This window comes from Astatotilapia calliptera, chromosome 3 (genome assembly GCF_964374335.1).
Source record: "Astatotilapia calliptera chromosome 3, fAstCal68.1, whole genome shotgun sequence".
NCBI lineage: Eukaryota > Metazoa > Chordata > Actinopteri > Cichliformes > Cichlidae > Astatotilapia > Astatotilapia calliptera.
Window position 1 is genome coordinate 20,587,675 of NC_137424.1, and position 14,474 is coordinate 20,602,148.

At 42.4% G+C, this 14,474-nt stretch overlaps 1 protein-coding gene across 1 annotated transcript in view; it reads right to left on the reverse strand.

Annotated features, from left to right (window-relative positions):
* LOC113015973 (NACHT, LRR and PYD domains-containing protein 12-like) overlaps positions 1-14,474 on the reverse strand; it is a 748,422-nt gene that overhangs the window by 658,711 nt on the left and 75,237 nt on the right. The gene's annotated exons all lie outside the window — the stretch shown is intronic.

A 14,474-nucleotide genomic window follows, 5' to 3' on the forward strand; every position in this document is an offset into this window, starting at 1 on the left:
GCCCTCATGGTGACGCTCAGGTGTCCATAAAGTGTAACAGGAGAGCTTTGTCATACTTTCAGAGATTTTACATGAGCCAGTCTTTCAAAAATTACATAAATAAATAATTCATTCATTCATCCACAGGAAACACAATGCTCATATCTGAAAGTAAACTCTGATATATATCCCCGACTAGAGTTACTACTAAATAAAGGATCGCCCCAAAATGACTAACTATATAAAGACACTCTCCAGAAGAAGTTAAAGGGATTTTATTTATTGTACAAGCAATATCTTCATAAGAATTACAAATTCTGCAGACATATTACCTTCTTACTGAACCTGAACAACTCACACACAGACGTGTTTGCTGCTTATCTTTGTTCAAACATGATGTTTTATCTTCTCTTCAAAACACATTACTCATCTTTCTGGCATCGTGTTACATGAAAACACCTGCATTCTACCTGTGTCATTGTACCACAAAGACAATGATTGCAACACTGTGCTTGCAAAATAGAAGAAATAAGACGACCAGCAAATACATAAAAGATGGTAAAAGTGATTCCATCTTTGTGTCTCCTCCCATTGTTTCCCCAGTCTGTCTAGTTCCCATATTCCCAGGACACCGCTGGACAACAAGTGGGTATTCCAAGACTGAGAGACAGCCAGAGTTGGCAAAAGATCAGACATTCTCCACTTAAGTAGAAGTAAAAATACTATTGTTCCAGTGAAAGTTAAAGTACTGATTCAACTTCATTACTCAGCTAAAGCAAAAAAGTACAGGCTCGAAGCGCTTACAGAGAAAAGCAGACAACAGAATACAACAGAATGCTGATGGCGGCAGTAACACACACTTGGAGGAGAGGCTCCAGCCGTCCATTCCAGCCCTATCCCTAACATTAACTCTAACCATAACTTTAACCTTAACCCTATCAGGTCTTGTTTTACAAAGCGATTCATGATTAGAACAAAAAACACATTTACACATACCGATGATTTGTCACATAGCATCGTTACCTGTTGGGATGAGAACGTGTTGTTTCCAGAGCACCACAAATTGGGGTGTCTGTAGCTCAGGTAGAGCAGGAAACCTACTAATCAGAAAGTTGCTGGTTCAATCCCCGCCTGCTCCAGCCTGCATGCCAAATATCCTTGGGCAAGACGCTAACCCCAAGTTGCTCTCCGATGCATCCATCGGGAGGATGAATGCGTATTAATGTTAGATAGAAAGCACTTACAGAGAAAAAGCATAGAAAAAAGTGAGTGCATGAATGAGGCAAGTTGTAGAGAGTAGAAAGGTTTTATACAAGAACCAGTTCATTTACCGTTATATTTTAGTTTCATTTTCAGTTCTGTACTTTTTACATGTAATATTGATTCATTAGATTGACTACATGTATTAGACCTAACTTGCTGACAGCAAATTTAAACAACCGTAATAATTTATTTTCAGCGTCTGAAATATTTATTTAGTTTGTTTTTTGTTTTCTTTTTGGCTCCTGATATTAGTCAACTACTATTTGTCAATGTTGAACTAATAATGAATCTAAGAAAAGCTATTTGTCACGGTTGGCCAGCGTCAACCGTGGGGATGTGAGGAAGGAGGAGCCAGGCACGGAGCTCTGAATGCAAGCAGTGCGTTTATTTACAGTGAATGGAAAATAACAATAAATCCGCAGTGCGTTCCCGACTCCCGTGAAATGTCCTCTTCCCAGTGCTAGTGTTCCTTGTCTCCGCTCCTCAGTGTCTGAGCACCCCGTGCTCGCTGCCCTCTCGTCTCCACGCTTCTCCTGGGGAGATAACAAACAGGCAGCCGTAAGACACATACAATGCGGCAGACTATCCGTACTGACTGGCCGAGAGACTAACGTGAAGTCACGCAATGATCCAGCGTCAGAGAGAGCGCCACCGCATTCTTAAGTAGCTCCTCCGACAAGGCTTGATCAGCTGTGTGATGGTCTTCAAGTGTGGCCAACCACCTGGCAGGGCCACACCCACCAGGCCTGAAGGTGCCTGTAAACAGGTGCTCTCAGAAACTCCGGCATCCACACACAAACACAGATATACCTGCAAGCAGGGAGAACGAGGGACAGCACACCAAAAACACACATGTCCATAACTGCTGGGTCGTTTAGACTCCTGAGCTGTGCACGAGGGGTCGAACACCCACTGGAAGGCCGGGCACTCGTTTTCAACCGTAATATACCTGATGTGCTCAGGTAACCTGTAGCGCCATGAAACCACTGTCACACCAGGGCGCATAAAAAATGATGCTTTAAGAGACTGATGGGATCGGGCAGCAGGGAAAACATCCACAAAATGCTACTTTCAGTTTGACTCCCTAAGACTACCTAAACTAAGTAGAGTCATTACATGCTTGTTAAAAGCAAACTCTCATATAGTTTTTAATGTGCTTCTTTCTTTCGCCTTGAGGCGACTTTTGTTGTGATTTGGCGCTATATAAATAAAATTGAATTGAATTGAATTCTTTCATTACAATGACTAGATAAAGAATGTGGCCCTGTCTCTATTTAACACTGGCTACCCCAAAATGTTTCCAAACCTACAACCGTAACTTTCACTGAGAGATTTTTAGATACGGTTATTGAAGCTGTGGGGTTAATTTTTTAAGTAACATGAGAGAGAGGCAGCAGCATACTGTTAGATTATAATATTATTTTATGCCATGTTATACCCCTAACTAAAGATTGTGAATTATTATGTAGTTTTAGTTTGCATTATTCTCCTGAATTAGAAGAAGCTGATAACTATTGCATTAGTTAAACTGATTTGCATTACATTAGACTGCTGATTTATTGTGGATGAATGATATTGTTTTATGATGCATAATACTGCTGCAGAAAGCCATCGCCTTATTTGTCTGATTAGAAGAGAACAGAGCATGCTGGAGTTTTCTGCCCCATCTCAGCAGGAGCAGATAAACGGGGAGCCAAGGTCGTAGCTTAGGCGCCGTGTGAGAGAAAAGCATGTGAATGTTTAGGCTTTTATGATAAGGTGGAGGCACCAGAGGCTATAAGAGTTTGAGCAATGCTCCACCATTTTGAGATCTGAGGCTGTCTGCATACGGTGTCCATCTCCCACGCGTGTGATCATTAAAATCATCGTTTGACTTAACCCGGCCGGACCAGTGTTGTTATTGTGGTTTTTTTCTCTTGTCTCTTGTCTCCATCCCCATATTTTGAACCATAACAATACACACAGAGCATCAGTGATAGAAAGCTAGGCTAACATAGGGTAGCTACCTGTTCAAGGAGAAACATGTATAGGCCCATCTCAAGTGCCAGTGAACATCTAAATGATTCAGGGAAGACTTTGGAGAAAGTGCTGTGGGGAGATGAAACCAAATTCCAATTATGTGGCTTTAACTGACCTTTTGAAATAGGAGTGTGATGCAAAAAGTAGCATCCCCGCAGTCAAGCAGAGAGATGGAAACATTATGATGTGGGCTACAGGACGACTTAGTCGGGGTTCCAAGCAGTCAGGAAATGTGACATCGTCAGACTGCAGGCCACGGATTGGCTCGTCAGTCGCGGCACTCAATGAGTCATGAGACGGTGTCTTTCACTAAAATCAAAACTGCAGTTTTTTAAAAACCCTGCAACAAGGCAAATAGCTGCACAACACCGTGGTTTCCAAGTGTGACAAAAAGCCACAGATACATCATTCACACATTCACACACTGGTGATGGCAGCTACATTGTAGCCACAGCTGCCCTGGGGCGCACTGACAGAACATTGCAGAACCTTCAGCACCTCGTATGAAAAATATTTGACTGTGTGCATGCTTTTAGCACTGTTTGGATTTGAGAAAATCTAAAATAAATCGAAATTTGCTTTTAGAAGTTGTTTTATAAAGTTCAGTGGTATATTATGCATACAATAGGACATCTATTTAGATTTACATCTTCCACAGAAAAAACTGCACATTACTGAAACTTAGTATACTGGACTTTGTTGTTGTCCCACACAGGTTCAATTTCGAGTGGTAGATGGCTCAGTGCTCAGTCAACCAAGATTTTATGATAGTGGGCACAATGAGATAGATAAGCTGCTTGTAAACAGTACTTTTATGCTCTCTTTTTCCATTTGGATAAGAAAGAAAGAACCAGGAAACAAAGGCAAACAAATAATCTGTGCCTTTAGCCCAGATTCACATTATAGGAACAGCTGCTCAATGACCACTGTAGTCTTTGCTTACAGCACTTTTATCTAGATCTATGCAAAGTGATCCACTACACCTACTTTTACAGTTAAATCATTTTATGAGCACTGATGCCATTTTAATCTGAGTTTCTACTCAAATACAATCAGTAAAGAAAAACACAGTCTGTGACATTTGTTTTGAAGGAAAAGGTATTCCCTGCAAATGTTTATCTGTGTGAGACTATTCAGAAAACAGTCATTTTGTTTTATAGGTGAGACACTTGGCCTCTTTTTTCCTTGTTCTACGTTTGTCTTTTGTCCGATTACTCTGGAACACAAGATGGAAAACTGATATTCTCATGTTAAAAATATAGAAAAAGGATTTTATCACCCATAAATGTTAACTTCTCATGCCTCTAAGCACAAGCAGGAGCAGAAGTGCCCTCTGCAGTTTGTGTGTGGAAGTGCAAAAGCTTACAGCACCTGGTTTTCCCAGGCGGTCTCCCATCCAAGTACTGACCAGGCCCGACCCTGCTTAGGTCACGATATCGGGCAAGCAGAGCTGAAGAGGAGGATGCAGGAGGCCTGTGTGTGTTCAGCAGCCTGCTGCATTGGAGTTTGCCTGGTAACAGATGACTCAAACAGCCCACACACCCGCTGGACGTGACCGCAAACATGCCCCCCTACACCTTTTACATAGCCCGGCTGCTCGAGTTCTTTTGCTGGTTTTTCCCGCGACCCCCCACCTTCTTCAAATCCAACAAAAGTGGTATCAAACGTTTATGCTACGTTTGTGCTGTAAAAATTTTTGTTTGTGCTGCTATCATTTTAAAGATATTCAAGAAAATTTCTAGAGGTCCCCAGAGGTCAACCAGCCCCCCCACATTAATTAAATCAAACAAAACTGGTGTCAATCAACTGTGCTACGCTTGTGCTGGTTTGTGCTGCTAAAATTCTCGTTTCTGCTGCTTCTGTTTTAAAGATATTAACGAAAATGTAAAGGTCAAAAGGTCTCTTCAGTATCCTTCCTGATGGCAGCAAACTGAAGACGCTGTTGAAGAGATGAGTGGAGTCACCTGTAATGAAGAGGACCTTTCGAATGAGGCAGGCACAGTAGATCTCCTGGGGAGGGAGGCAAGAGAGGACCCTGCAATCCTCTCCACTGCTCTCACTACCCGTTGTCATATTTTTCCTGCAGGACCCAGTGCAGGAGTCATACCACACAGTGATGCAGTTGGTGAGGATACTTTCAATGGTGCTCTTTAGAAGGTGCTCATAGTGGGGGTTGAATCTCTTGTCAGCAGAGTGAAGAGAATTGTTATGTGCATTATTATTCAGCCCCCTTTGGTCTGAGTGCAGTCAGTTGCCCATAGACATTGCCTGATGAGTGCTAATGACTAAATAGAGTGCACCTGTGTGTAATGTAATGTCAGTACAAATACAGCTGCTCTGTGACGGCCTCAGAGGTTGTCTCAGAGAATACTGGGAGCAGCAACACCATGAAGTCCAAAGAAACACTCTGATGGACGTGTGGACAGCAATGCTGCCTTGAACAGTACCGATGTTTCAGGGCTGGGTGACGTTGTTGGGTGGGACATCTACATCCTGACATATCAAGGTTACTTTACTTTTAGGTCAATTTGCTTTACAGAAAAATAATAGCATTTGTCATCAAGATATTTATATGACTGCACTTGATCAGGTTTGTCCGGATTTCAAACTGTTCTAAAAGTCTTTTGATTCAAATCTGGGGCTGTGTTATTGAAAGAAGCAGAGAAATCGATGAACTGAAGTCCTTTACTCTCTACATGTTTGACAATCAGGTGAAGTAGAATCAAAAGCACGTCCTCCACTCCTCTATTGGGCTTATGTGCAATCTGCATTGAATCAAGCTGAAGTTCAGTGTCTTCCATAATCACATTTCTGATGATTTTTTCAAAGACTGAGGTGAGGGCAGCAGGCCTGAAGTCGTTTAGAACTTTTGGACGACTAGATTTAGGACCAGGAACCACAACAGCTTCTTTCCAAAGAGAGGGCATGAACGATTTATTCAGAATAACCTAAAATATGGGACTGAGTTGTCTGTGACGGTTCTCAGTCATCCAGGTCATTGTAGACTAAGGAGCTTGCAAAGAAAAGCATCTGGACTTCTTTGAGTTGCTTGAAGACGTTTCACCTCTCATCTGAGAAGCTTCTTCAGTTCTAAGGGTCAGTTGGTGGGGAGTCCCAGATTTAAACCCAGTGGGAGTTTCCCCCCAAAGAGGGACAAAGGACCCCCTGATGATCCTCTACGTAATCACATGAGCCAAGGTGTGAAAGCGGGTGGGGGTCCTAATCAGCCAGGGTTTCGGGTGAGCTCATTGTGAAACCTGGCCCCACCCTATCATGTGATTTCCTGAGGTCAGATGGCCCAGGATGTGAGTGGGCGTTAAGGCGTCTGGGGAGGGAACTCAAAACTGGATTATAGATTATTTATATTATATATTGATATTATTTATCTGAATATTTATTTATCATAACTCTGTTTCTACACTCACTTTATATGAGTGCTTGTTGTTTCTTGTATATTTGCTGCTATGACAACTCAGTTTCCCTCCTGGATTAATAAAGTTTCTCTGATTCTGAAATACAGTGAGCCATTATATTTGTAGTTTCTAACTAACAATATAAAGGCTCTGCAACCGATAGTGCCACAGCACGTCCCACTGGCAGCTGAAGGAGCTTTTATACAAAGGACTTTGTAATTGAAGCTTTATTTATACAGGTCGGCTCATTGAGACTCAATGTCTCATTTACAAGAGAGACCTGTTCCAGACACACATATTAAAATTACAACAATAAGAGAAAAGTTTGTGTAATGTACTCAGTCACATTAAAAACGAGAACAAGTTCCCAGAGATGGTTTCACAAAAACATGTGTACGTCTTTTGAAGTCTGCAAGTGAAATCAACGGAGAGCCTTAAATCCTTCGGTTATGTTTTCCATGAAGACGGAGCAGAAAAGGAGAACGCCTTCTTCCCAAGCTCTGCATGAACTGATGGAACAGTGGATGTAATGATGTCCTGAGACTGCAGGCTGTGACTAAACTGTTTGCCTAACATGTACTCTGATATATAGGAGGCAGTAACCCAGAAACAGATTTATAGATAAAATGATACTAATGGACCATCCTGTGTAAGACCAATGAGGACCAGTTAACCAGAGAACACAGAGTATAGTGGTGTTCTTCTGTTGTAGAGAAAGATTAAAAATATAAGACACTGGCTCAGCTATGATATTTGCAGCCAAGTGCAAGAAGGAAGGAGAACGATTGTGAGGACGAGTTTCTGGTGTTGGGGCTATTCAAAGCCTTACAAACCTCTTCTACTGTGACAGGTGTGAAGGAAAAGGTATCAGTAAGCAGGAACTACGAGCAGAGTTGTGTGCAAGAGGTTTACCATCAGATACTGTGCTGAACAAAGAGCAAGAAGCAACAAAGTGTTTGTTAAAGCAACATTTCAGTTTTGTGTGACACAGGAGTGGAGTCGATATTTAAGTGAGGAGGAAGCTCTGAGGAGTCACAGCTGGCAGAGACACTTTATAGTTTGCCAAAACCTCCTACGGTCGTTTGGACTGTCAGTCGTTAAAGTAAAAAATAGTTACATCTTGATGATGGAGGCAGTAATCCGATTACACAGCTAATGAAAACGTAGCCAATCAGCATCAGAGCCAGACTTCCTGCCCAGGCCTGGTTTCTCTCATGTAGGAGATCGGCCGGTACTGAACCAAACCTGGCCTGTCCCGACCTTTCACCCTGACCTGGCAAAAAGGGGCGTGTCTGTCCACAAAGTAGACACAACTCTCCTGTAAATGTTCCCAAACTGACATTGTCAGCCTGTTTAATACGACCCCAGTTCAAACTGATGCGGGCTCGGAGCGTGAGATTTTAGTGTTTCTCACAGCACCAACTACGCAGTGATCACTCAGGTCGTTGGCAAAAACTGCAGATGTGGAAAACTTACGCAGCATATTAGTTAAAAAAGGTCAATAAGAGCAGATTTATCTGGGTGTTTAGGATCAAGGCGTGTGAGGCTTTAAATAATTTGAGTCAGTTTTAAAAACAAGCAGCGTGCCTTAAAATCATCAGACACAGAAGAAAGCCAGTCCCAATGAAAATCATCCATCTGAAAGACGTCATTAAAATGCAGCTCAGATAAAAGTTGAACCAGAGACGGTGATGTGCTGGGGGAAGCAGGTGGAGGCTGATAGCAGCCAACAACAGTCTGATTTCCAAACAGATCAATAGTTAAGGCCAAGATTTCAAATGGCTGAGGTGCAGATGGAGAGAACAAGACTTGAGCAGCAAGACAGAGCTTCACATAAACTTCCAGACCTCCGCCTTTTCTGGGACAGTCTGAGAGCTAAATGTTAAATCCATCAGTTGCTACGTTTTTATCCAGTAAAGATTTGGAAAGTCTCAGAAACAACAATGATACCAGCACCGCTTGAACAGCCCAGATTCCAATCATATCCATGTTAGGAAGCACACGACGTGATGCACGTGTAACCCAGACAGTTTTTAACATCTGCTGGTGTTTCACATTCAGCCAGAGGCCCAGGGTTAGGTTGGATACCAGACAATAATAAAAGCATCGTTATTAGACTCTAGAGCTCGTTTATAGCTGACACCACATGTAGAGTTTAAGTTCACACAGAGACGATGACATTTTTCTACAACCAGCAAACAATAAACAAGAAATGTAACAAGAGTTTCAGAAGAAGCTGTTTTACAGAGAAATGATTCCCTGAAGACAAAATTATTATTATCATCTTTATTTCTCCAGGTGAAAATTTAATTGAGATTAAAAATGTTGTTTTCAAGAGAGACCTGGCATCATGGCAGAAAGAGTCAGAAATACATCATAATTCAAACAAATACAAAATAGGAAAAACATCCTACATAAACTTCATAAAGTTTCATTAACAGACTTTGAACAATGGACTTCAAACTTCCCCCCAAAACAACAGAAACACATTTGAAGACAATGAATGACATTTATCCCTCTAAAGAAGGACTTAGACTACGATTTAATATGAATGAGAACATGTTCATAAATGGATGCAACCAAAGATTTCATCAATCCCTGATTTAGAGACAACAGAACGTTTGGTTTGATTTCACAAGATAAGAATGACGACTGAGTTGGAAGATTGTTTTATGTTTAGTCAAATCTTTCATACATAAAGTCGGATTACAAAATCATCCCCTAAATTTGTTGTTTTATTCAAGGAATTGAAATTATAGAGAAAATCTGTGAAATGACTTAAAGAAAACAAACCACAAAAACTCTATGATGCTCTAAACCCCCTGGTTTAGGTCGGACACCTTTCTGATGATGAGTGCATCTAACATTTCCTCAGAAGTCAATGTGCCATATGATTGCATTAGCAATAAATTACACACTATATAGAACCACTTCATAGGATTATATTTGTGCGCAGATGTTTGCAGCTATCAACGAATATTTATCAGCTACTTTGAAACAAAAAAAGACTTTTTATCCATAACAGCAAATGAACTGTACAACAGAAAATACAAATGCTATTTATGGTCTCCTCACAACAATGATAAGAAAAATAAACTGGGCCAATATGGCATGTTTGTTACTACAGAGACACACATGTTAATGTGATCTCTGGTCTCCTCTGAGTGGGAGTTATTATAACTGACTGTAAAAAGTCAGCACAAGGAAAATAAACTGCACCTAAACTTGGTTTATATCTGACCCAGACAGACTGCAGGTCATAACTTCTTACCTGAAGTTCAGTTCACCTGACACTCGGACCGGCGGCCGCCTCAGGTCTCTGCTCCTCCTGCCTCCCCTTTCCCTCATCCACCTGCTGCCTCTGTGGAAGCTCCGCCATAGCCACCACCAAACAACTGACTTATTTTTACATATCGACCAGCATCCGGACAATCCGCCACCTTCCATCGTTTATACCGTTACAAAAAAATAAAAAAACATCATCAGCTCATAAAAATGAAAAATCACCATCAGTATGCCCGATGGCCAGTCCAGCTGTGGTCGTGCCATCAGTTAACCCTTCACGTGGCAGCTGTGACACGCGTGCCCAGGGTTGCCGACCCCTGCTCTAAAGCATCTGATTTGGATTCCTGAGATCAAATATATTTTCCTTTGTGTTTGTTTTCTTCCCATTTGTGGCTTTAATGTAGTGTTACATCCTGTTTGTTTGCTTCCATCTGTATACATGTCCAGATTCACTGTTATGTTTCTATTCTTACATTGCTGTGTGATCACTGTTCCCTCTGCTGACTGATGTGACCTTTTGTATCTCACACTGATACTTGTCATATTTGTATCTGCGCCTAAAAGATAAAAAGTTTTCCACGCTAAAACACAGCTCCACCTCCTGCAGTTCTCCCTCTGAACCACTAGATGTCTCTGTTATCTAAATGAAGACGTGCAGCACAGCAACCACAGCAGCGCTCAGATCACACGTGTCCTGTTATTATGTATAAAAGCATGAAACAGGTGAGACAGGTGGGATCAATATTAATGTTGTGGAAATATATGAAAAAGCAACAGAAGAGTGAAAACATTTCCTGTTTCTAGAAAGATCTTTCAGCTCACAGCTGCTCACAGACTGTATTTACAAGTGACAAACTGCAACTCTACAGTACATCTACAGTATATATCAAATATATTCTGTATTCAAATCTATTGAGTGATGTTTGAAAGTCTTTCCAGGTGAGTTTGATCCAGGAGGGTCTGAAGCCAGAGTCAGACAGAGACTGTGCAGAGACTGTAGAAGGACAGAGCAGCAGCAGAGCAGTCCAGATACACTGATGATCCTCTGTCAGATCCAGAGGGACACACAGGGATGATGCTGGACTCTACATTGTGTCTGACAGTGGAGCTGTTCTCAGAGCAGTTCACTCTGCAGCACTGACAGTCATCTGCACTTCTTCTCATTCCTCTGTCAGTCACTGCTGGATGAAGCTCTCCTCTCCACCTCCCAGTAACATGGCCCAGTCAGAGCGTCTCTACACACAAGCTGCTGCTGCTTCAACCTCTCTGGATCATCAGGACACAGCTCCTCCTCTCTCAGCACACACACCGTCCTGTTTACCATCATCAGCTCCACCTGCAGAGAGAAGAAGGAAGAGCAGAGGAGATAAACGAGTGTTTCCAGAGACTCTTCATCAGCTGTCAGTCAGTGATGCAGCACATCCAGTATAAAGAGCAGCAGGGACTTCAGTGCTGGGACTGTACTAGGACTCATTGTTGCTTCACTTTTTCTAATCTTTGGATTTTTATTGAAGTTGATGAAAATGTTTTTCCCTCCTAGTTTGAGTTTGGACTTTCATTCATTAGAAGAACCTTGGTGTGTCCACTCTGAGCTCTGTAGGAACCCCAACAACAAGCCCAACAATCCAGATGGACGGTTCCAGCTGTTAACTGGAGGAATTCCATCCAAACATCTGCTCTCACTAAATTCTTCCTCACCTACAGACTGTGTTCTTCACTGCTTTAAACTTGGAAATGAATGCAGTCATTGGTCTGCGTGCTGCTTTGTTCAGAGAGCTGATTGGCTGTTGACAGTGTTTGATCAGAGCGTGTCAGCCGTTACCATGGTGACCATAAAGGTCAGAAACAGGAAGTGTTTGTGTCCAATCCTGAAGCCTGTCACCATTCTCCTCTCACAGCTTCACTGAGAAGCTGCAGCTTTACAGGAAACACTGGATCTTTGTTTCATACTGACTGTGTTTAGTACAATACTGCTGACAGCACCACCCACTCACTCCATCACTCTACTGACCCCAGAGTCTTCAGTCTGTAGTCTGGACTCTGCTGGAGATCAGACAGCTGCTTCACATCTGGATCCTTCAGGTTGTTTCTCCACAGCTCCAGCTCTCTCAGATGGGAGGGGTTGGACTTCAGTGCTGCTGCCAGATAATCACAGCTGATCTCTGACAAACCACAGCCCCACAATCTGTATAAAGAATGAAAGATGTAAGTTTATTAGACAAAGTGTGAGCTTGAAATCATTCAGTGTTTCATCATCTGTTCAGAGCTGAAGAAGGTTCAGAATGTAGAAGTTTAGAAAATGGAAACTCCAAACAGCTGAAGCCAACAGGAAGCAGCTTCAAACAGGAAACTGTGCAGAGTTTCAGACTATATGTCCTGATGCAGCCAGTTGGATTTTGGAGATTTGAAACTCTGTTCTTCAAATGTCCTTGAATCATTTCTTCCAGTTGGTCCAACAAGACAGACTAAGTGTTGGACATGTGTTGTGGCTCCATTAGGGGAGCTTCTAAATGTGATGTGATGGCCCCTCTGGGTCTGTCAGGTCACAGGACTGAAGAGAGCTCAAACTGGGCACACAGTTGTTCCAGTCTGGACCAAAGACTCTATACTGGGACTGAGGGACTGCTTTGACTGCACCCACTGGGACTTTTTAAAGGCTCATGTTCTCACTTAGATCATCGATTTCTACTTACATTTCTTTCTGGGAAAAATGGGGATTACTTTGGAAACAGGAAGTATTTTCCCCAATAAGCAGCCCTGGATTAGTAAATCACTCCAACATGTTCTCAGGCAGAAGAAGCTGTCTTGTTATGAGGGAGAGAAGAAAAAGATTGAGGCACAGAAACTTGTTGAAAGAGAGATAAAGCAGCTAAAATCAGGTGTAAAAGTAAAGCAGAGGATGAGCTGAATAAAGGACACTCAAGGCTGGCTTGGAAAGGAATGAAGTCCATGGTGGGGATGCAGAACAAGGAGCAAAGATGAATGTGATGCTGAATCAGCAGAAGACTTGGACTCATTGGATTCCAGCTTTGATATCATTGATTTCAATGAAGAGCTTTGTGATTGTAGCAAAGGGCTGGTAGCTCTGAGAGTCCCACTGATGAGGTGTTTGTGTGGAAATCTCTTAGTGGGACCAAAGAGAGAAAAAGCCCTGGTCCTGATGCTGTGGGAGGGAAATGATTGAAGTGTGCTGTGAGGAACTGACTGGGAGGTTTTCACACATTTTCCAGTCCTCCTTGGAACAACAGGGAGTTCCCAGCATATGGAAACAAAGGTTAAGTGTCCTATGGCACTCAGTGATGATGGTGCTGTGGCCCCACCACCTCCACCTCTTTGTAAAGGAACTAACTGTAATCTGAAGCTTCAAATGGGACTAAGACTTCCTCCACTAGGTGGCAGTGTCTGATGAGAAAGTGTTAGTGGAGCTGGCCTGGAGTCAGAAACAGGAAGATGCAGGATTTGGGCTGAAATGGGGAAAAGTGGTTCGCACTAGTGCCTTAAAGCAAGAAGGTTGTAGGTTGAAGCTTGTTGGCCTTTCTGTGGAGGTTGGATGTTCTCCCACAGTCCAATGAAATGCTGCTTAGGTTCATTGGTGCTTCTAAATTGGCTGTAGGTGTGGATGTGAGAGAGTGCTTCTCTGTGTCTCTCTGTTGGCCCTGTGATGGACTGCTCACCTGTGCAGGTGGACCACGCCTCTTGCCCTATGACAGCTAGGGCACAGGCTGCAGCCCTGTGAGCCTAAGCTGAATAAACAGTTAGCAAAAATGATCCATAGATGGCCTGAAATCCCCCAGTTAGCAGTTTGGTAGATAGCTATGACATGCTAATCCCATCCAGCAGCTGTATTCTACCTGTAAGCTGATCCCTGCTGAGCCAAAGCACTTTTTCATATACAAATTACAACCTTTAATAGAAACCTATTGGTCAGCATCTTATTAGCCTGCTGTTAGCTTCATTCCACAGAAAACTGAGAGAAACTAACAGAGTTGATAAAGAATAAAGAGAAATGTGCTGATTTAAAGCCTTTGAAGTGCTTCAGATGATCTCTGTCCACTTCTGTCCACTCATTCATTCATGTAAGCTTTCTAATGCAGCTTTGATCTTCACAGTCTGCTTCATGAAACTCATTCTAACCCTGAATGTCAGAGTGTTCCTCCTTCTCTTTCCCATCATTCATGCTGGCAGTGGAGGAGATTTGGATGTTGGACTGTGTTTTGGATGATGTGTGTATGTTTGTGTTGGACTGCTGTCTGTAAAGCAAACGCACATTTTGCTTTGGATTTCAGTGTCAGACAGACTTTAAGGTGGAATGAAGAGTTGGAGAGTTTCACAGTGAATTATCCAGTGGAGGATTTTTCTTCTTCTTTGAAGGTTTGAAATGTGAACATTGTTCTGCTGCAGTCAATGGACTAAACCAGAGAAGAAGAAAACAGACTTTACCATGAAGATCCTCAGTGTGGATCAGTATAATATCAGCCTGATGTCTGCAGTTTAGTGTCAGCACAACTTTCACAT